Source organism: Tyto alba, unplaced genomic scaffold (genome assembly GCF_018691265.1).
Source record: "Tyto alba isolate M040663 unplaced genomic scaffold, T.alba_DEE_v4.0 Super-Scaffold_17, whole genome shotgun sequence".
In the NCBI taxonomy this organism is placed as follows: domain Eukaryota; kingdom Metazoa; phylum Chordata; class Aves; order Strigiformes; family Tytonidae; genus Tyto; species Tyto alba.
In genome coordinates, this window is record NW_024881279.1 from 9,831,799 (window position 1) to 9,856,229 (window position 24,431).

A 24,431-nucleotide genomic window follows, 5' to 3' on the forward strand; every position below is an offset into this window, starting at 1 on the left:
CTTCCTGATTGTGGATCAGTAGAAGCTTTTAGCAGAGGTTCACGTTTCCAGGTAGCAAGGAATTCAGTGGCCAGTGGCTACACACAATGGCTACTAATGGCTACACACCTGACCTTAACAAAATCTTGAAGGACAGTTCATTAATATTTAACTCAAATGTCCTTGGATGTTTTGGTCATGGGGTGTGAGAAGGATCTACCTTAATTTTCATTAATTCCTAGGATGACAGACCAGAAAGTACATTTCTCAAGTGTGGATGAGACCTAGTCATTAAAAAGAAAAACCAATTTCATACATGTAAAGTAAGGAATTGTTGTATAGGGACCATCGCTTCAGGAGAGCTCATGGGATGTCACTGTGGACCCCCAAACCGATGGACAGCCAACAGAAGCTGCTCTGACACAGTGTTCACAAAGGATGTAGGCAACCCTAGAGGGAAACAACAAAACCAGCACTAGTTTTACTAGCATTTATCTGTGGCCTACTGTACTCAGAAAACGCTGCAACTTTACTGAAGAAGGGAGGTAACCCGGGGACATTGGGGGAAACAATACTGGCACATTTGGGACTATTTCAAAGCAGCTGCTTAAAACAGTTATGGCCTCTTGATACTAGACTCAAAGGTGTGCAAACAGGTAGAGAGTTACCTTGATAACGGAAACAAAATTTCAAAATCTATATGTGCGAATACATGATGTGGAAGGATTTATACACTCATAAATCCAGTTAAGGTCCTGATTTAGGAAAACACTGAAGCATCTGCTTAACTTTTTCTCTGACAGGTTTTAGGCAGGTGCTAAAAGCTCTTCCCAGAATGAATTGCTTTTCTGAATTGAGGCCCAATCAAACATATGCTTGTGTTAGGAGAAAGATGTATGCAGTAGCATAAATTCTCTGAAGGGAGAGAGGAATATGCATTAAGATATTTTTAAATGTCTATTTTTATAAATACTTTCTCTTAATGGAAGTTGTTGTATACAGCAGTATACTCTTCTTTGCTCTCTCTCCACCATCCCTTTCCCCAGTGTATTTACTATGAAAGAGTTTTGCCTTGGGCAATAAGCCTGTACTGCAGTGAAGTATCACATACAGAAAACTTACCTAACATCATACAAAAATGTGATGGGTGGGTGCAGGATGGGAATCTAGAAGTAAGCCTTTAAAAAGTTGTCTTAAAGATAATTACTTTTAAACATTTCTCAGGCTTTTGCATGAAGTTGCAGGGTAGGCATTCCAGCATTTTATATGAGTGCTGGATTTATGCTTTGTAATAAATGTATCCATAGGGTGCTGCATTGTTGTAATGATAGTGAATGATAGTAAAATTAGGAGAATTAATAATGACTCAGCTGGAATAATTTAGCACTGTGATAACTAAACTCTAACCTAATACTCAGTGTACTCACAGAACCATTTACAAAGCACATTGAATGCAGAAGTCTGAGGGGAATCTTCTACAGAAAACAAAGTGAAACCCTAATCATAAACAAATGCCACAGCATGTCATTAAGAGGATTAAGTGGCTTGAAATTGATGTCTAAGGCATTTTGGTTGATTGTTGCTGAAAATACCGGATACTTGATAATTATCTTCTGTTTGCTCTCTTCTGGTAGTTGTCTGTCATGCAGAATTATCCTTGTTTACCAGCACTGCCTCGTACCGGTTCTTTATCTGCGAGGTTTGCTGCTTCATGCCAGGCAGTCTGATGTGTTGGCACCAGTTGGTGCCAAACCATTAATACCTTAATAATAGTGAAGGAGAGGGCAGGTTCAGCAAGCACTGGGCTGAAACCAAAACAGAACAGCACAAGACTTCTGGAGTTTGTTAAAATTAGTTTCTTTTGTAGCTTTTTAAACAAAAGGCTTTGGTTTTAGTTTGAAATAATTTTTGTTCTAAGAAATGTGTCTTGAATTATAGTTAACACAGTTCTCAAAAAATTTTGAAATGTCAATGAAGCATTGCACAAATGAATGAGTTCTGCATGGACTTTCACTCATAATTGCTTTTTGAATAATTAATATTTCTGAGATGTTGACTTTTGGTCTAATTATATTTTCTTTTTTTTAAGTAACACATTTTTAAAGGTAGAAAAATTTTCTCATTTGCCCTGCTTAGTGATTCCTTGCTATTATCTCATTGGGCTGTGCTTTGTTGGGAGAAGCAGCTGTGGATGCGATTTAGACAAGTCAAACATTTCTGAGGCAGAGCTTTAAAAAGTGGCATCATTGTATCTCAGTGAATGTTCCCACATAGATTGCTTTCTGTTCTGTTCAGGTTATCAGTAAAAGCCCACGGAGAAGTGTGTTGCACCAAACTCCTAGATATATGATAAGGCAAGGCAAGAGATATGGTTGCTTCCATGACTATTTAATGTGTGTAAGTTTGTTGTAGCCCTGAGCACAATAGGCAGTAGGACAAACTCTGAAATTCTGATTTAAATCCAAAAATTAATGGGGAGTCTTGCAGTGAAGACAGCACCCTTTTGATCAGGTTTTACTAGAGAGGATGAAAAGTATATGCTCTTGCAAGAGAATAAGGAGAAACTGTGCAAGTGGCCACGTGGAAATCTGCACGCAGAGACTGAGGGTAAGGCAGCTTCCACCGGCACCGTGTCCGGCTTGAGGCACGGGGCTGCCTGCAGCAACCTGCCACAGCACCCCTGTGCTCTTTTGGATATGTATATGGAATAGCTCTAATTTCAGCCTGATTTAACTTACCCAAAATATCACCTGTTGTCATTTTGAGGGGCATTGAATTAAACTGTCAAAAAATGTGTGTCTTCAATATCACAGGTTGGATTTGGATGTTAACAAATTCTGCTGGCTCTTGCCAGTTCTGTGTCTTGTAACCATACAGTGTTGTGTTATACTGAGCTGTTTCTCTTCTATTCAGAGAAAATAGGCACTGAGAGATACTAACATGTCTGCCCTGTTGGCATAAGGATCAATGCCCTGCAGAATTTTAGAAAAGGCAAATGTTGAATGGACTTGTGATCCTGACTCAGGTCTGTTTTATTGTGAAGGGAGCTAACGTGGACAAAGAAACCCCAGATTCTAAATTAAGAAAGTTTGGGTTTGGCATTTCTTTCACCCCCTTTATCAGTTTTATAATAAAAAATCAGCAATGTCCTGAATCCATTCTCTTGGGCGCTGTGAGGTATTGATAGTTGAAGCCAGATGATTTTTACCCCAGACAGAGGTTCACATGTTCCATGTTGATGGCTCTGTCACTGGGCTGCAGACAGCAGCAGAGGAGTTGAAGGAAAAACATAAGGGCAGCAAAGTTTTAAACTGGGATTTGACCCATTCCTTCTGATGTAAGATGCTGAATCCACTGACCTACTACCTCTCTTCCTCGGACACTTCTGTCCTTCCTTTGCAATACAATTACACCATGGTTGGAAGTTTAGACTGCAATCTAGACCTAATCATCCTATTTTGAGGACACCTGCATAAATAAGTATTGAACATAATAGCTACCGTCTCTGTGAGCACTGTCTCGGGGTTGGATCTTTTATTCAGTTTTTCTTGTACACTCTGCAGACCAATTATTAGTAGGCCTCAGTCAAAGAGGACTTTCACAGAAGCGTGAGCAAAAATGAAGATCACAGCAGTCCCTTCTGCTTCATGCTGATGGCCATGCCGCTGCAGCTCTTTCGTAATCCTGTCGCCCTCTGGGAAAGTCACATATTTAAGGAACATAAGCAGAAAGAGATAGTATCTGCTTTGTGCTGAAGTTGAAACACATTGCCAAATGGAATAAGAATTTCCATCTAGATGGCAAACAAAATTAGCCTTTCATCATGTGTTAAGGTAACACTCAAATTGTTCTGTAAGCATTAGTAACTTAATTGTATTATTTTGAGGATCCATAGATAAATATTGAATATATTAGTTACTTTGAATATGGAAATGAAGCTAAAATATTAGTGAGGATGGAGACTCCTCACTCCTAGGTGTTGTTGCTTAAGAGTCCTGCTGTTCTGGCTGTGAACTGGATTATTTTGAGCTACTGTGTTTCTGGTTTTGGTTGATTTAACCCAGTTTACTCCTACAGTCAGTGAGCATTTAAATGACCAGGCGAGATGCAATCTTCATAAATGAAGACCAATGAAAGTCCATCACATTGCATAAAGTATTTTGGGTACAGAACGGTAAAGGAGCTTGCTCGGAGTCACAACTGACAACTTTATCAAGGGAAAAAAAAAATCTTTTGTAAATACTATATGTAACAGACTCTAAATGAAAGAAATGTACTTGTATATCTGAGCAATCCATTAAACACACACAACCTGCTGAGAGATACAGCAGGATCATTCCTGTATAAATCAGTTCATAAACTCATTTTTAATTTTTTGGCAGACTTATGAAGCCAATTAGCTTGGTAATAAATATTCATCTTTAATGGGCAAATAAATAATTAATGTTATTGCCTTTGTAAATTTAGCTTTTCAGTTATAAATTAACATAATTAAAAGAGTAATGTTTCAGTACGCATTTTACCAGCCAAATCTAAATCAAGCAATTAAACTGTAGGTTTTCCACATCAAATGAGTAGTTTATAATGATATGAACTGTAGGCATAAATTGGTTTTTCATGGTCAGATTCATTATAAAAACATGAAGGAAAATATTCTGCAGTAGATGTAATCAAGTATATTATTTGAAGAACCATTAATATATACTTTAACTACTTTTTGTTGTCATGCCACAGTGAAATAGAAAGGGAAGAGCATACTTCCCATCAGTCTCTGGCACTGGGATATTTGCCTGTGTGTAATTGTAATCGCCACTGTAAAATGATTATCTCTGGGTAGTGGTTGTCACATCTCTTTGTTGGATTAATTGGAGAACCACAATGCAATATATGGACCTGAAAAGATAAAAATTGCTCTGTAGCCATTCACTTAAAAAAACTCCATGCTGACTTATACCAGCTGAGAATTTTATCATATGTTTTTCCCCCATCTACTTATTGCTTCATGTTTTTTGTGATGTGTGTATGCCATCTTCCTATGTCATCCTTTAAGCTTAGTGAGCAATCAGAACAGTAATGCTTTTCTTGATAAGAACACATGAGTTAGCAGGAATATATAACTCTGTCTAATCTGAATGCAGGTCAAAGCTGGTGAAATTCAGCCCTTTCAGTAGCTGTTCCAGAAGAGAGAGCATGTGGCTATAACTTCAGGTTGGCTCAAGAGTTCAAGGAGGTTGCATCAAGATTTCTGAATTTGCTTGAGAGAGACAGTTAGGGAGTGTCTGAAACCACATGGCTTCTGAAACTTACAAGCTTCAGGGACATCAGATTGTATGAACTTGGGCCTTTCTCTTTTTTTTTTTTTTTTTTTTTTATTTTTTAATTGGGAATTCCACAGAGCGTTTCCATTTCTTTGAATGGTGTCAGTTTGTGACGTTTAGAGATACTACTTTTCATTAGAAAGGGGAAGAACCCAGAAATGACTGTAACACGCACCTATAGATGCACACACACTCACACGCACATGAAAACCTGAAGCCTGAAAATTTGTCCCTAGTCAGAGAAGTCCTGAAAGTCCCCACGGAAAACCCAGAGCTATAGACATTTCTAGTCTTGCAGACTTCACAGTTTATAATTCGTTATGGGTTGAGCAGTCTATTTATGGCTCTTCAGAATGTTTCTAAGAGCAGTGTTTTGCAGACTGCCAAAGGTTTGCAGATTTGTAATGAGTTTCTTGATGCACAGGCTTGCCCACACCCAGACCTGTTCGTAGACATTTCTGTAAGCTGTGATTTCATAGTCATTGCATGTCCCAAAACCAACTGAGCAAATTTATCACTGGCAAAAGCCCTCTGAAGTCAGTGAAGTTACACCAGAGATAAATTCAGGTCAATGAACTTTATTTTAGTGTTGTTCAAAATGTTTGCCGTGCTATGCAGATAGATAGCTGTAGGCTTCTTTGCAGTATCCAAATGTTTGAGGGTGAGTGGACTGAAAAGAATTTACCCTTGAGATTAATTTGTGCTGACTTAAATACATGCTGAACAGCAGTATGATTTTGATGATATTATTTAGGGTTTTACAGGGACTTTAAAAAGAGGCAAAGCACACTAAACTCTCAGGCATGATTTCTGTGTGATCATGTTTCCAAAATTGAACACAAATTACTTGCTGGAGTGATGAACTGTGGGTGGAAGAGAGGGGATCCAACCACCTGATGGCACAGGCAGTTATTTTGTAAGCACTGCTAACTATATATCAACGTGCATCTGTAGAAGACAAAAATTTTTATCAGTGATAAGGTGAATTTCTGGCTCAAATTTTGCCCTGTTATGAATAGTTTTCATCAGTATTTCATTATTATACCTTGGCCACATCTAGATTTAGATGGGATTCAGGTGCATTGTATGGTTTCTTTGCTGACAGTGGCTAAATGAGTCTTTTTCATCTCATTCCAAGCTCTACCTGGGCTTAGTGATGTATTTCTGGCTGGGGTCTACTAATCATGGACTTCAAACAGAGTCAGCAGTCTAGAGCTGTGTCTGAAGAGAATTCAGTGTATTTCATAACAAGGTTATTCTAAACTCCCTTACATTTGATAGTCTACTTTCAGCTGCTTTGGTTTTCAGCACAAATCGAAAGATTGCTCTGAGACTACTGAGCACCTAATGAGATTGAAGGCAGTTCACATACTTGGTGTTCAGGCTGGCTGTGCTGTGCAGCCTGCCGAGTGCTGTATTTCTGCTCCATTTGTTAGGATTTACAGTGTGTCGAGGAAGCCAGCCTTTACCGGCTGAAGCAGTGTGACACTGCCTTACTTTATGGGTGAACAAGAGTATTTCAGATAGTTTGGTGACTTGTTAGTCCATCTGACCTCCTCTGTCTGAGAACAGACAGCAGGAGGTGTTTACATGGGTGAACTCAAAATATTTCTCATGTGGAGTCTGAGGCAGGGATGCTTTCTGTGTCAATGTCGGATTGCTCACTGCTTTGCACTTATTATTTAAGGTTTTCTGTAGTTCAGGTTGTAAGTTTAGATGACCTGGTCCAGAAAGCATAGACTGGAGCAGTGTGTGCACTTGGGAGGAGGAGAAGACATTAAGTGAATCTTGATTTGCAGTTGCAAATGTGTTGGTGGCTATGTACCAAAAGGCCAACCTCTGGGGCTTAGATGTGGTTCTGTTTCTTTATGTTCCTTTTTAACTTGCATCAACTTTCTCCAAACTCCTGACATTTCTCCTTGAAAGTTCTGATACCATCCTGCAGCCCCAAGTCTGCTCTGGCCTCTTCTCAGCTCTCCAGTGCACTCACCCAGTCTTTACGGTCCTCGTGAGCTGGTGCAGGCATCCATTCACCGTTGCCTCCTCCCTGATGCTCTGCCAGTCTTCTGTGTGCCCTCCTCTGTATCTTCCTGGCTCTGTCATTTTTGTACTAGTGGCTGAAATTAAAGCACTTAAAGGCTCTAGAGATTTACCATGCTTTAATGCTGGTTTCCAGCTCAAGTTGAGGTTATTTTTCTTCAAATATATGATCCAGCATGGGAAAAGCTACATTTCAGGAGTTAGGTTAGTATTTTTCAAGTGTCAGTGAATTCAATATACTTTTCAGGTTAATGTATCAGATCTGTGCACTGAGGCTGCCTATGTGTCATGGACTTGGTTGACTCCTGCCTTTCCCTTGTCTTGTAACAGGGTAAAACTTCAGCAATGGGTGGGAATTCCAGAGTGACAGCACATTGTATACAAATAATTTATATGAGAAAACTTTTCAAAGTTTGAAAAGTGACTGAAACCAATAGTTTTACCTAATATAACTAAACTTGGCTTGAAATATCAAAGGAGAATCACATTTTAGACTCTCAGGAAATGCAGCAGAGTTTGACGCTATGTGTGGCTTTTAAATCAAAACACTGAGAATAATAATCTGAATTTATAATGAAAACCCCTGCTCAGATTCTAGATTGACAACTGACTGACAGCCGTGTGTCCTCTAGGTGCCACAGAATCCAATATACTTGTATTTTCTCTAACATTTGGTATACTAGCTTATCCCAATATGTTCCACAGAGATAAACAATAAAGTTACAGAGTTAAATAAGTAACTTTAGAGATAAGCAACTTTAGCAAAGGATGAAAGGTTTGCTTAGCAATGACATTTAACAGTAGATGGAGATATGCATTTACTTATTCATTTTCCAACAGAAAATGGGTTAGAAATGGCAGTAACACAAAGCAGAGTATCTCTGAAGAGTGATAGATTAGGGCAGCAAAATAGTTCTTTCTTACGACCAGTCTTAATGTAGGCCAGTAATAAATCTTACCGACTCCAGTGAGAGCAGAGTGAGGCCAGTGCCAGAACTGTTGGGAAATTTCACCTGAAGGATTCAAAAGAGAGAGTCCCTGAACAAAAAAAATATATATTCTTCTTAAAAAAAGGCAAAAAGAAGGTGAAAACATGTCTGAAGCAGGTACAGAGAAGTCAGGTTTGGGTGGAAAAACACAAATGCACCGAGTTCAAATGAGATTAAAGTTAATAGTAGTCAAGCTAATTCCTTTCATACAGAGAAAGAGAAGTACAGTATGTTTATAAAAAGATTGTGCTTTCTGATGTCCTGATCCTATAATATGATCCATTTATGTGCTATCAGCTGTGGTAAAGAGATCCAAATGTATTTGAACCTTCTAGTAATAAGCAGCATTCTTCATCCTGGAATGTACCTGAATTATAGAATATAGAAAATATATCCCAGAAGAGTCCTAGTGCACTAAGTTTGCACACATAGGAGTTTATCTTGGAATGGATCCAAAAATAACGTCTTTCCCTGGCTAATATGATTTATTCTGCATTGTTGCGTATATTGCCAATTTTTTTTTCCCTTGGGTCGGTTGGGGCTTTCACAGCTCATCCCACCTCTGTGATGATGCAGTTGTTGAGTGGAGCCCTCAGCCTGGTAACACCCTGGCAGAGGTGTGTGGTTATGTGAGTCACAGGAGGAGGGAGGTGGCTAGAAAGGAAATAATCTGTCCCAACTTTTGCAAAAAGTCTTTTTCTGGCTTTGTGAAAAAGGGGATAAAGAAAGAAGACAAGGGAAAAGAAAGGCACAGGCTTTTCATTACCAATGAATTAAGGACTCTGCCACCCTAAACTTGGAAGTGAAGCAATTTAGTAAGCTGGGAAACAAGTTAATGCTGATACAATGCACTTTGGGCTGGAGAAACATGCTTCAAATTTGCTATAGACCTAATGGAACCAGTTATACCACAGTCAACGTGAAAGTAAGGCTTACAGTTTAACTGTGATACTAAGATGAGTGACATCATTGTTTTCTAGTTAGATTCACATTTTAAGTTAGAATAAGAGGAAATCAAGTTAGGTATTGTCATATCAGCAATGGTTGTATCACATAGCTGTCTCTGGTATCATAGAATCATAGACTGGTTTGGGTTGGAAGGGACCTTAAAGATCACCTACTCCCACCCCCCCTGCCATGGGCAGGGCCACCTTCCTCTAGACCAGGTTGCTCAGAGCCCCGTCCAACCTGGCCTTGAACCCTTCCAGGGGTGGGGCAGCCACAGCTGCTCTGGGCAACCTGTTCACCGCCCTCACAGGTAAGAGTTTCTTCCTTATAGCTAATCTTTCAGTTTAAAATCATTACCCCTTGCCCTATCACCACACCCCGATAAAGAGTCCCTCCCCACCTTTCCTGTAGCCCCCTTTAAACACTGGAATGACACTATAAGTTCTCCCCGGACCCTTCTCTTCTCCAGGCTGAACACCCCCAACTCTCTCAGCCTGGTCTCCCAGGGGAGCTGCTCCAGCCCCCCCAGCATCTTTGTGGCCTCCTCTGGACCCACTCGAGCAGGTCCATGTCCTTCTGATGTTGGAGACACCAAAGCTGGACCCAGCACTGCAGGGGGGGGTCTCACGAGAGTGGAGTAGAGGGGGAGAATCTCCTCCCTCGCCCTGCTGCCCACACTGCTCTGGATGCAGCCCAGGACACAGTTGGCTTTCTGGGCTGTGAGCGAATGTTGCTGGCTCACAGTCAGTTTTCCATCCACAAATACCCACAAGTCTCCCTTTTTCTACCAGAGAGGGCCCACATTTTCCTTAGTCTTCCTTTTATCACCAAAGTATGTATAGAAGCTTTTCATGTTGCCCTTGATGTCCCTGGCCAGATTTAATTCTATCAGGGCTTTGGCCTTCCTAACTTCATTCCTGGCTGCTAAAACAGTTTTTCCGTATCTGTCATTGCCTCCACCCTCTGTAGGCTTCCTTTTTGTGTTTGAGCTTGTCCAGGAGCAACTTGTTCACCCATGCAGCCTCCTGACCTTCTGACCTGACTTCCTCTTTGTCAGGATGCATTGCTCCTGGACCTGGAGGAGGTGATCCTTGGATCTTAACCAGCTTTCTTGGGCCCTCTTCCCTCCGCGGGTTTATCCCATGCTACTCTTCCAAGCAGGTCCCTCAAGAGGCCAAAGTCTGCTCTCCTGAAGTCCAGAGTAGTGATCTTGGTGCGCCCTCCTTGATGTCCTAAGGATCTTGAACTCCACCAATTCATGGTCACTGCAGCCAAGGCTGCCCTTGAGCTTCACACTCCCCACCAGCCCCTCCTTGTTGGAAGTACCGGGTTTATTTCGTTACTCAATTATTTTGAAGATCTGACCAGTGAAGTGCAAGCTGTTTGATGCTCATTGTCTCCTAAATCCAGAAAGTCAGTTAAGCATTGCTTTTTTTTCGAGGAATGCATTTCCAACCTTTTGAAAGCATTATTTGACAAGAACATATGCATTGCTATAACTTTATCATTGCTTTCAATTGAACTGACAGAAGAAACAATAATCTCATGAAAGAGTTTCAGTACAAGGGCAGATGTAAACATCTGAATCTAGGGAACCCAAGAGGTCTTATTTTATAGTGTAACCAGACTGTAGCAGTAGTAAGAGTAATAATAATAAAAAGAACTCAGCAGTGTTAGCAGCTAGACAGTAGCCTGCAACTTAATGCTTTTGAACTTGAGAAGCAGCCTTTGTTAATGTAAGCTCCTTTCTTCAGCAGGCATGTTTTATTTCAAACTGGGAGTTTTTCCACTGCGTTTCTTGGTTTTAATTTTCAGAAATTACTTACTTGCATGTAACAGCAGCAAGACTTGTGCAATGTTTTAGCATTTTCTAACCTGGTAAGATGTTAATCTTACTCTTGAACCTTGTAATGTAACATTAATAGTATTATCATGGGAATAGTTCATATGACAAGCATGGTTAACCACTGCTTTTACTTCCTTTTCCTGGATACCCTTAGTTTACACTAGGATGACAAAAAAACAGTGCTGATTTTCATCAACATCACAGTCAATGTATTCTTCATTTTATTATTGCTTGCATTCTTTAATTGAGTTAATTTCACGAGGAATTCCATCACACCACCAGCCTCCACCAAATTTCCTAATCATGAATGTTTTCACTTGAATAGCAGTTCTACTCTTTCACTATCTGTTTTGTTGGCAGGGAAGGAAAAAAAAAGCTTCAAAACAGCTGAGTACCAGTAGTGCTGGCAACTTCTGTTTTATTTATGTTTTGTACTGAGCCATCATGAATGATAAAGTATGTCTGGTACACGGCTGTGGGCAATGCTCTAAGTGTTATTGTTGGAAAGGTGCCAAAGTTGTATTGATACCAATTTTTTACCATTAGCCTTCTGGAAAGAGGGATTCAAAGTCTCATTTTATTCCCTTCTTCACTAGTGTCACCTTTACACTAAATTAATGTGAAATCTTTACCAGAGATGGAGCTGATAGGATGAGTTGTTGATCCTACAGCTTCCTTTACATGGTGGGAACAGAGGAACAAATCCTATAAAATGTAGAACCCAGCTTATCTCGGGACTTGAGCTGTGAGGAGTCAGGAGCACCCTCTGAGATAACTGAATACCCTTGCTTTTGGCTGAAGCTAGTGGGGTGGGATTGCATTAAGCCATGCTGTCCAGAAGCTCAGTAGAAAACAATGAGCTTGATCCTGAGGATATGGCAAAATGCAGCAGTTGTTCCCTGCTCAGCTTTATGGAGACTAATGTCCAGGGCTATAATTAGAAGATACACCTGCTAATGAATTGGTATAATCCCCTGCTGTGTTCAGAGTCTGCTGGTGTGTGATCTTTTTTCCTGCACTTACAGAGGAGGTTGACCTTGTTAAATACTTAGCAATAAAAATGTGTTTTTTCTTGCCTCTTTCACAACCTTTCTTTTGGCTCTACCGGTAGATCTCCTCTGCATTAGTCAAACATGTTTAGCCAAGTTTAGTTACAGAGAAATGTAAAAGCTATGAGACCATATATGAACATGTTACATATACCTGTGTCATATTTGTCTGCATGGATGCAAACACACACAGAGTTTCAATTTCTTAATGGTCACATTAGTAGTAAAAATAAAATAAATTTAATATTTAAGCAAGGAGATATGTTCTCAATTATTTTAAAGTCACCAGACTCTTTAAATATTTAATCTTTTCTATGCTTAACTAATTTCTTCAATTGCAGTTAGATAGACTGTAATTAATTTTTGGTGAGACAAACTAATACTAATTTGAATATCTAGTATACTGTAATATTTGCTTGCAAATATGTAATTCAGCTTCTAGATACCTCTTTTTTCCCTATCTAAGGTTGCAAATGCTCACCAATATTGTCATATCCAGCCACAAGGATCAAACTGTACATTAAACTGCGTGACACTGAAATGTAAGGATGATTGTGCTGGGTCAGATAAGGGTCCAGCTGGATCCTGTCCTCACCCTGACAGTGATCAGGAGCTGATGCCTAAAGAAAAGTATGAGAACAGGGCAAATGTATGGCAAGGCTTCCTGTGAGAGAGTCTCCCAGCCTTCATTGATTTGTGGTCTGGGAACATCTCAAGATAGAAGTGGTGTCTTCAAATTTAATATTTGATCTGATTTGTTACATCTAAAGTGTATAGTTAGTTTGTATAATTCATGCTTTCTATCAGTAAAGGACTGAGACTCCTCCAAGGGAAATACTCTCTTTTTACTGGAAAAATGTCTTGCCTGCCTTTCTGATTGAGAACATCTATATGCCTGCTTTTGTGACTTGAAGCCTGATCTGATACCACTTAACTATGTTAATTTAGGAATGCCTGTATTATAATTTATGATCCACCCAGCAGTGCAGGAATTCAGACGGTACAGAAACTCTATGTGCATGCATAGCAGCATTTTAAGGCAATGTGCCAACTTACCAAAGAGATTTGCTTCCAGTGAGCATTGGCAAGCTGTACTAAATAGGAGATTTCAAACCCACATCTTTTCTAACCTGAGGCCAGGCTCCTGCACTCAGCTTACAATGATGATCTAGTCCTATTATTGTTACTTCTTCGTCTCAACTCAGCTGATGCTATAGTTAATGCACAAAAATGCAGCACTGATTTTCTTCATGACTATCTTGCATTACAATTTATGAGCCAAAATGAAAAAAGTAATTGTAACTGTGGTCTCCAGAGATAGAAATCCCTTAAAAGCAATAAAATTAGGTCTTGCTGCTACCTGCAGATCAAACTACTGCAGCATCAGCCAATTCTATACCCATAAGTCATTCAGCAGCCATTTCAGTTGGCAGTTTGATTTTTTCATGGTTAGCCTAGAAGAGGATGGGAACTGTGAAGGTCCACTTTTGTCCTTCATGTCTGAGTTCGAGAGGCAGAAGGTCTGAAAATGTGTATCAAGGTATCAGGGCTGGGCTCTGCCGTCCTGACTCCTGTTGTGAGTATCTCACAAACCGTTCCACTTGTAGAGCCTTGAGGTGTGGTATGTAACATAAACCACTTGTACAAGGTCCAGTGAGGTAATTAGTGCTAAATAAAGTGAATATATTTGGTTATTCTGATCTGTGTGACCATGCTTAGACTTTTGGGGTTTGGTTTGTTTTTTTTGTTTTTTTTTGGTAATATTTATAGATATAGATTTTTTAAAAAAGAGCAATATAATGCTAACTTTCAGTATGGGCAGTTTTACACACTTATTACTGAAATCTTCCTTCTTGCAAGTCCAGAAGCTAATGGGTTTTCCAGATAGCTGTAACCTGTTCATTGGCTCAGGATTTTTTATGCTGGTTTTCGCTGGGATAGAGTTAGGTTTTTTTCATAGTAGCTGGTATGGGTCTGTGTTTTGGATTTGTACTGCAAACAGTGTTGACAACACAGGGATGTTTTAGTTATTGCTGAGCTGTGCTTTCACAGACTCAAGGCCTTTTCTGCTCCTCACCCCACCCCAGCAGCGAGTGGCTGGGGGTGCACAAGGGGTTGGGAGGGGACACAGCCAGGACAGCTGACCCCAGCTGACCCCAGGGACATCCCAGACCATATGGCGTCATGCTCAGCATACAGAGCTGGGGGGAGGAGGAGGAAGTGGGGATGTTCAGAGTGATGGCATTTGTCTTCCCAAGTCACCATTACACGTGATGGAGCCCGGCTGTTCTGGAGGTGGCTGAGCACCTGCCTGCCCATGGGAAGTGGGGAATGAATTCCTTGTTTTGCTTTGCTTGCATGCACAGTTTTTGCTTTACTTATTAAACTGTCTTTATCTCAACCCACGAGTTTTCTCACTTTTACTCTTCTAATTCTCTCCCCCATCCCATCAGTGGAGAGGGAGCAAGCGCCTGTGTGGGGCTTGGTTGCTGGCAGGGGTTAAACCACAACAAGCTATAATGGGATTTTGTGGTATATTGAGCTGTCACAGGATTTCTCCTGTGTAGGAGAGCTCTAAGGAATAAATATGTCTGCATATCTTTTTTTTTTTTTCTTTGCTCTTTTTGCATTTCTAGGCAAAGTTAAAGTATGTTATCAGCTGCTGTGTTGAATTAATGTTAGAAAAGCATCTTTGAGCCTGGTTTAAGGACACAACCACCCAGTGTGTATTCATGCATCCTAGGGAGGTCAGATCCTACTTTTTTCTTGGTCCTCACCTGCTTTGTGCTGCTCTGCCTGGTCTCTCTTTCCAGGCTCTGCTGTCCAGGTGGGGAGAGGGTGGCCCTTCAAGTATATTCCCATATGCCAGGGATTAACGTTGATTCATGCAATGACAGCGATGAATATTTGAACTTCTCAGTGCTTCTCTAAGGTTTTTGGTTGCAGGCAGTGTTGTTGCCAGGTGGTCATCCCCATTGCTGTCTTCTCACCTGGGTGCCTGGTGTGAGGCCACCAAGTCCATGTTCAGTGCCAGGGTCTGACCTCTTGGAAGCAGTGAGAATGCGCTAGAAAATGTGGCAATGCCAAGCCCTCATCCTCCCAGAAAAGCTTGGGCCATTTACCAGTTTCTGACAATTGCTTTGGAGACTGAACTTTGGGAACTCGCTGCTGCATGTTGGGCTGACAGTCACTGCTACCCATCAGCTGTAAGGTCGTAATGTTATTGCCTCTTTAGGAGCTTTGAGTTCCTTGAGTGAGAGCCATTTTAACAGTGCAAAGCATTAAGACTGAGGTGATGTTTCTGCTTTTCATATGGAAGTTCTTTTATTCTGCAGAAATGCTATAATGAATGAAAATATTCTCTATGGAGAAGTGTATTACTTATATTCTTATTATGATATTGGACTATAATAAAAAGCAGCTAGGCTGGCATTCATTTCCTGGTGTAGGGACACTATTAAAGTACTGTTAAGCAAGAATAGCTTTGCACCACAGTTCTTGAATTTAAAGATTGCCCTCCAAAGGTGCCATGCATGATGGATTGTCACAGACTCTTTGTCCTGCCTTGACGTTTTATTCCTATCTGATGTTGTCTTATTCTTTGCTCTGAATCTGCCAGACAGCTGACCCTAGAATTTAATGCCACACTTTCTTCTCTGTCCTTTTTCTGGACAGTATCTTTTTCAGCTGAGGCTCTGAAATACTGGAGGACATTGCATCTTCCTCAGGGACACAGACAAGTTAGAGCTGGAACTTCTGGGGTGCTCAGAAAGGAACTGCAGTTGGTGGTCACCTGAGGAACTTACCTTCACACCAAATGTTGCTCTGAAACGAGTTGTGTCCAACATTCAGGTTTGGTAAGGTATGTAATTTTACCCCTGCTCTTGTCTTTTTGCTCTTTTCTGAATATCTGATATGGGGAAGATAGAAAATTAGCAGCCTTCATGTTTGTTGCTGTATATGTGCCATGCTCATACTGACTCCATAAATAACCTTTGCCCTCCCTGAATTTGGAGAACGTTCATCAAGAGTGAATTGTTTTAAAGTCTTGGGCATGAGGGGGTACATGTATATATCAAATGCTTTAATGAATGAAATCCTCACGAATGGTTGTGTTTTGCTGCTGTTGATGTGTACTTAGTGATAGGCATCCGCATGTTGAAAATCCCACTTGTGTTTCACTAACATCTGCAATTCAGATGGTCAGAGATGAAGAAAACTAAATAATGCTGAAGTAGCCCATTTGTAATATGACCCATGCTTTCCTTTGTGCTTTGTATATTCCTGTTGTTTGCCAAGGACAGAAATAATACCAGTTGCTTCCATAATCGTGTGTGTCCCGCTTGTTGTGTAGCACTTACAATTTCTGCATGTGTGGAGGTTCTCATATCCACACAAACATTGCCATGGTTATGCTGTAACTGTAGCCAGGCAATATGCAACTATCTTTTAACAAGAAATTGAGGGCTAGGACTTAAGGAATGTATTGTGGACAAAGGTTGTTATATAGAATCATTTAGGGTAATATAGCCTCTGATTCTATAACTTCTTTTATCTAGGCCAAGTTATTTCTGTGAAGGCGAAGTTTGCTGGCTAAAAAAAAAAAAAAAAAAAAAAAAAAATTAAAGTTTTGGTTCTCTGATTTCAGTAGAATGGTATCAGATGATGCTATCCTTTTTCATTTAACACATGGGTATTGACTTCTCTTATATGACTGAACGAGCAGTATAGTCTTGTTGAGAAAAGTACAGCAGCAATATAACACCTGTGCTTGGTGTTAGTGGAGGGAGGGGGGAAAAAGTCAAGACTTTCTTTAAAGTATCTAAAAAAATCATGTGTCATTCAGGTGAGTATGCATTCATCCTCCTGCTTTGGATCTGGTTGCACCGGTAGTGTTGCCTCTGGAAATTACAGGCTGAATCTCTTATGCTCCAGCAGAGCTCTGCTGGTCTGGAGACTGCCTCTCTGCAGCAATTGCAGAAAAAGTTGGGTGGAAATAACTTAAATTAAGTGCTTAACTTTTGAGGGCCAAGAAAGGTCTGTTCCAATCACAGCATATGCTGTTAATTTGTACAGGTATTTTAAGAAAACAACACTTGTCAGGGAGGAGAGGTTCCCATCATTAAAACCGCTGCAGTGCTTTCCATTCTGTCTGCTCCAGTGGCACCTGGTTTCTAGAAGTGGAGGTTGTTAAACATTGCACATGCTTTTGTTACCATCTTCACTTTTGTTTATTTCCAAGCTGCTGCTCTTGTGATTATAATACCTAAAGGGAAAGACTGTTGGAGAGAGATTTCATAATCAAGTGGGCTTCTTGACATTTGCAGAGAAATATTTTGCACTATTCCAATGTAGAAATCACATCAATTTGTTTATTCCCTGTTTCTGTGTGAGATTTTTAGGTGAAAGCGTGTAAATCTTCCTTGCAATGAGTGTGTATGTTTTTGCTGGGTACGCAGGGTGCCACAAGTTGTCTGAGGATCCACACCAGAGCAGTTGGGTGCTGGTGTGACTGTGGTGCTGACCCTGCCTTAGGCAGGATGATGAGACGAGCTCCCCACGTCCTTCCCACCTGAGTCTGTCCAATTCTCAGTCTGAGGTGCACATCTCAAGCTGCAGGATGAGTAGTACTCCAGTGCAGAGGTGGTGCAGGACTGCAGAATCTCAAAGTTTCAGAGGACAAAGAGCATTTTCTATACAACTGATTTATGCAAAACTATTATTTAGTCATTAAAGTCTAGGTTCAACTTTGGTTATGTTTTTTTGCATTTGACTTTGTGACCATCAGATCTAAAAACTTGGTTCTTATTAAAGGAAAGCTCACATTTATGGAAACTCGATCTTTAAGAAGAACGTTGCAGATTGTGAGAATATTGTGCTAAAGTTTAAAGAGTTGGCAACACTGCTCTTGTTCATTCAAGTAACTGAGACCCTTTTTTACCCTTTCTCTTCATCTTGGGGGCTCATGCAAACTTACCAGAATAGTTGACTACCATCAACTTTATCTGTTCCCATGACACCATTTAAGACAGAAGTGCTACTTATCCCCATTTTACAGATGGTGAATAAAGAACAGAGTCACTTCAAGCTCACTTTTAAGATAAATGCCTGTCTCCGATTTGCATGCAATCACAAGTGCAGAAGGTGTATCTGATACCCCCAGCTGGAGACATGAATACAGCCTTGGCTGAGCAGCTGAGTCTGTAGGGCAAAGCACAAGATTTTTATGTGGATTCGTTTGCGGTCACTGGTCCGATCTAAGCTGGTTTCTTCCATGTGTACGGCTCTCCCAAGTAGAGGGGTTTTTAATTAAATGATTACAGTAACACAAAATGACATCAGGACCCACGTTTGCTCCATATCTCTGCTGGAAATGGCAACATATGTCCAAATAATGTTAGCTGAACTCATTTATCTTTGCAGCAGAATGTTGTGTGCTCGTGTTAGACAAGCAGATTACCTTTTAGCAGCATTTATGCACTTGTGATGGTAATCTTATTGTGTAAGGAATCATTTTAAATGGATCTGTAGATAACATGCAGAGTAGGGTTTTTTTCTTAAATTGCTCATTTTTTAGATTATTAGAATCTGGTTAGTAAAATGGTCTATTCTGCTGAAAAAGCACATTTAATAAATACGTAAGAGAAAAATTTTAAGTAGCCATTAAACATAGTTAATAAATTTCATCTTGCAAGTAGAATTGGAAAAAATCTTGTTCATTTAATGTGTTTTATGGATCTCGTAACAATTAATTGTCTTCATTACATGGACATAAATCCTCAATGTAATTCACCTGTTTCAGATTAATTGCTTTGGTACTTTTCCCTTTGCTTTGTTTAGGCTGTAATATTATTCTTCTTCTTTAAAAGTTGACTGTCAATATCACATTTTTTACCATTCCCAAATGTTCTGTAAGTCAGTTCAAGTTAACTAAATCTCTCTGCATTACAGGGCAGTGCAGGGGTAGCATTGCAGCTGTGGTGGTCTGATAGAGGTGAAGCGGAGAGCTTGCATATTCAAGACCTGCTTGACCTATAGCAGAGCAGTGGGCAGGTGTCCTTTTCTCACTCCCTGTATTATGTGGTCTGATAAAAAGTTCAAATTTGTCTTGCTTCTTATGTAATTTCATTTATTAAATCAGAAACAAACACTGATTTTATGTGCTGTGGATTTGAATGTCAAAATAAGGCCTTACTGCAACTTTCAATGACTTGATGAGGAGTGCAGGTCTACTGTCTGTGTCTGAAAACGTGTCGGTAAAATTGTCCTCCTACACTACTGAAGGAAAAGTTCAGTTGGAGTGTCATGGGATGTCTGCTTGAATTCCCAAAGTTAAATTTAAAGCTCTATTTTGAGTAGTCTTTGTTCTTCTTGACTGAATTTTGCACACCAAAAAGGAAAACAGGACAGCATGCAGGATCACTTTTTACATATGTTTTTTATCAGTGATCATGGTGAGCTTGTTTGTATGAGTAACATTTATGCAAATCTTTTCTAATGTTTCTCTGAACTGTTTTGCCAGGGTGAGGAAATAAAATGGCTATTATGTTTACATGTTTTGTTGCAAGATCAGCAGACTGGCTGTTAATGTATCAATTCCCTTGATGATACCACTTCTGCAACCCTATTCACTTAACTTCTCCTGACAGGGCTTTTATTGAATCCATCAACCTGACACATATCAAAGCACAATTTCTGATAACAAATATCTTCATGTGAAATGAATTAAAAAGTAGCTATCAGCAGCAGAACTGAGTTGAATTTCTGAAATAAAATAAGAAACTCCAAAACTAACATGAGATTCTTAAAATATCTATCATGGTACAGTAATATAATAGTCCTTTACCTGTACTCTTGAAGTACTGAGAAGTCAATGGGTCTGCCCAAAGTCATACAAATGGGCTTGTTCCTGGGCTGTCAGGCTCTTGCTCTGCCTTCTGGGCTCTGATGTTTGCTGTGTTGCTTCAGAGAGCATAATGACGTAGTGGCTTATTTTCTTCAGGAGACCTTTCTCCTGCGAGAACCAGCAACCTCCTTGTAATTACTTTGCACTCTGATCTTTGAGAAATTTGGACACTGAGGAGTGGAAAATGCTAACTCTGAAGGGAGAACGCTTTCTCTCAGAAGATGAAGCAGTTTGGAGCCCCTTGTCCTTTGCAGAGCTGCTGCATGGCAGCCCATGGGCCACGTCTCAGGCATGGGTTACCTTTCCACTGGGGTGGAAAAGGGTGTGTGTTTCTTTGGGCTACAGATATTTTGAAATGACCTGGCTCAAAATCTTCTTCTGCGAACATGTTTCCATATCTGCTTCCAGCCTTCTCCTGTCCATCTCACACTCCCTATCCTGCTTTTCTATCCCCTTCATTTTTGCATCTCTTACATGATAAGCAGCTTCAGGCAGGGTTGCCTTTGCCCTGGTACTGCTCTCACTGCACCCAGGCTTGCTTACCTCTTATTTTTGGCTAGCTTACCCCTTATTTTTGGCTAGCACACACTATATAGTATTGTCTAATAACAATCATGCTTTTTTCTCTGTGGCATGTCTGTTCTTTGGATAAGTATTCACTGGCAGTTTGCAGCCTAGCAGAGAGGAAGAGGAGGGCGGCCAACAGTTGATGTGGAAAATTAATTATGAACTACCATCCTCCTGCCACATAGTTAAAGCATTTCTGCTTTCCAAGCTTCACATCCAGCCTCGCAGAAAAAAAAAAGAATACTGCATTTCCTTCCTTGAATAGTGGGAATGTTGCCAGAACAAAGCTTAGTGGAGAATGTCACATGTGGGACTGATCACTCAGGATGCTCTAGAGCCTTTACTGCTCTGCCTGCAGCTGTGACACCACCCAGATAGTAGTTTTTACCTTTCATTGGACAAATGTTAGCTTAATTGCGCATCCTAGTTGATAAAGGCCTCTGTGTGTGATAGGGAAGTCACTCGTGTCCCATATGCAGTCACAGAGTAGCATTTTGTGTTTCTTTATAGTGGTGACTTGGTAACATTTGGGTTCAGATGAGCTACAGCTTGTTATATTTTCATCCTTCAGGATGACATATTTATTTCATAATGATCAACAAAAACTGGCCTGTGATGTAGAGGAGGGAGAGTTTGACAGGCACTGTGTAGCCCTGGGAATGTAATTACCTAAAGGAGCAGTTCTGTCCCTGAACAACCTCTGTCTTAAGGATCACAGAAATAATTGCTGGAAGCCCCGACGCCATGTGTGCTTCAGGAGCCATTCTGGTCTCGTAATTGCGTTCTGGGTCCTACTAGCTTGAGTTGATCACTGCAGAGCCAGCACGGCACAGTTTAAGTGACAAAGATGCCCTTCCTTAGATACCTCTGTGGGATGCATGAAAGAGCCTGAAAGAGTTAGCGTTTTGAAAAGCCCTGACAACTTTTCTGTGACTGTTTAGGGCTGAGCTAAAGAAATGAATATTTGTGTAACTTTCCTCAGTGAAGCCTTCGCTTAGTCTAAAGGATAATGAAGAGTGCAATGGAAACAGCCTTGCAAAGCCACAACAGTAACTGGTGTGAAGTGTTACAGAGATACTTTGCTGTATTACAGTGTCTCTTTAGACCAGAAAAACCCTTTAGGCTGTTCTAGTTTTCAGTTAAGGTACCAGGACTCTCCACTTTGCACATTTTTATTATGAAATTCATTGTCATGGTTGCTGACTAATTTGACGGTTAACTGAGGGGATGATGCTCTAAGAAATACTTCGGAGTTTGTAAAGAGCCAAATTGCTACCTGGTGGAAGTCACTGATTCAAATCATGATGGCAAGGCTTCTAGTTTCTTCTTCTTGAGCTCTACCTCCTGATTGACATAAACCTCTTTCTAGTGCTGTCATGATGATTTTTTGCAGCCAAGAGACTATTTGGAAACACAAACCTGTTGTATGAGTTCTTTAGATGTGCTGCAAATAATTATGAATTTGTTTAATGAAGGGAAGCTGAAACATACTGAAAACATTTGGAAATAAGAGAGAATGTGTGCAGCCAAGCATTAGCTGTGAATGGAGAATTCTTGTTGGCATCGTTTAATGGGAGCTTTCCAGCTTGTCGTTTCTGTGGTGAATGTATAGAAAACAGCAAAAACTAGAAAGGCTGGGTAGCTGGAGGTGAATGAGAGGAGAAATGGCTGCCTTTCACCTCTGGGAGAAAAAGGACAACGAGGTGAGCAGCATTTCTGTTGATGGGCTAATGCCCCAAATCAATCTTTGCTTCCCAGTTACTGGGAAGGGGCCAGCAGAGACCCTGCTGGCACTGGCACCCTCTGAACAAGGTAGCGTCTTGTTCCTGTACCACAGCAAATGCTGTCTGCTGTTTTCTTCTGACTAGTCAGCTGATAACAGGGAGATTGTTTTTCTTTTCCTCTATACTGGGTGGGTTAAATAACTCTGCAACTCACCAGACAGGCTTGGTGCTTTTTGACACTAGTGGCCCTGTGCCTTTTCCCCCACCTCAGGAACCGGCCCCTGATCTTTCTGTAGACTCTCCTCTTCCTTTCTTCCCAATTCTGTTGTGCTTTCCAGTCTTAATGTCGTGTGAGAAGGAACTCTTTGGTTTTGCATAAAGACTTGGGCTGGGGGGACCAACAAGTTGATGTGCACTCAAGCTGTGTTGTGATGATGCCATAACCTGCACAGATGGAGAAGCTGAGAACCAAGGCATTCAAGGTAGACTGTAAAAGGCAACGTGAGGCTTAGAAGCATCTCATTACCCTGGCAGACCTCATGCCGCTATCAGGTACTGGATGCTTTCAGCTTCTCTCCTTCTGCCCAGCAATATTCTGGAAAGTCTGTACCAGCATGCTGGGATAAATATAAATACAATAAAGAGAATTCAGGAAGTTTTTTACAGAGCTCTTTGTGTTTTAATGATGAAATTGGGTGGGAGAAGTGGTGCTGACTGCTTCTGCAGCTGAGGGGACCTTTCCAAGTGTTACTGAGTTTGTGGCTGAAGTAGGGAGGTTATAAATCATTTTCTGCACTGTTGTGCTGTCCCAGGGATGACACCAAAACACAGAGGACTCTCATGCTGTTCCAGTGCTTGCATCCCATTCTTTGATGTCTTTTCTCCTGGGATTTTGACTGCCTCTTGGTCTCTGTATCACTGTGGCCCACTGCCTTGTAACTAATGACCACCACTGCAGAGGAAGCTCACTGGGCTACTCTCTAGCTGAACAAGTCCCAGTGGCCATGGTGGGACCTACCGTGAATTAACAGGTGGATGCTCAGTTGCATAGTTTGGTATACTAGAAACTGGTGCTACCATTTGGGATGAGTCCATATGACAGGTGGCAGCAGGAGCAGGCTGGGTGTTGTGAGGAGCAGTCACTGTGCCTTGGGCAAGCACCATGCATTTGCTGGGTTGGAGAGCAAGCATGCTGTGCACTGGGCTGGCCTTTCTTGAGAAGGCGGACCAATTGTGTGGGTATTGCTGGGAATAAGGAAGCCCTTTAGCTTCCACAGTGGGATTTGTGTTCATGTGTGACCCCACGTGGTCATACCGTACCACTGTCCTCTCTTCCATGAAGACTGTATGCTCCTGTTGGCTGTGCTGGAGCTGATCGGGGAGGATGGCCAGAGGGCTAGGAGGTTATTTAGTCATACATGCACTGCAGTTTGCTCAGACTAATGTCTCTCCTCCTTTTAGGACTTCTGAAATTTTCCCCTTCAATGCTCTTAAAAGAAAAGGTGGTGAAACAACAACAAAACAAGTCTTTCTCATTAGGAAGGCTTGTAGACACCCTTCCTTGACTCATAAGTGAGGGAAAAGCAGGGTGGGCAGCCCTGCACTCTGCTTGCTTACTGTCTGGGAGGAATTTCTAGTTGTTAATGATTAATTCAAAGGTTTCTTGTCATGAGTACAGTGTGCACAGAGTGATAAATCTGTGGTGGGTTAGAGGTTGAGGTTGCTCAGTGCTGACAATTAGTTTGAGCCACAGGCTTTGCTTTCATTGGCATTTTCATAGCATTAACCCAGACCTTGTCAATTAAAATCCAGACACATTTTGATGAGGGACATCTTTTTCTAATAATAATTGTAATAATACCACTTTTATTCATTTCAAACCTGTCAGGCAAGCCATGTTTCCTGGAAAATAACTGCCCAAGTTTCACATTGTCTAAATAACTAGGAAGTATCTTTCAGTTTTTGAACTGACATTTCATCAAAAGCAACTAAAAGCAAATGAGGCCATAGCTGTTCATCTTTGAACACTTACCAACTTCAATCAAGAAAATTTGACTTTATCTAT

The 24,431-nt window shown here is 40.8% G+C and overlaps 1 protein-coding gene across 5 annotated transcripts in view; it reads left to right on the plus strand.

Moving 5' to 3' along the window:
- SGCD (sarcoglycan delta) overlaps positions 1-24,431 on the plus strand; it is a 363,788-nt gene that overhangs the window by 112,570 nt on the left and 226,787 nt on the right. For 4 of the 5 annotated variants that reach the window (XM_033006094.1, XM_033006098.1, XM_009968897.3 and 1 more), the window contains exon 1: positions 15,849-16,031. The exons of the other annotated variant lie outside the window; for it this stretch is intronic. The gene's annotated coding sequence lies outside the window, so the exon portion shown is untranslated. Of the gene's footprint in view, positions 1-15,848; positions 16,032-24,431 lie in introns of those variants that run through there. 5 annotated transcript variants of the gene reach the window in all.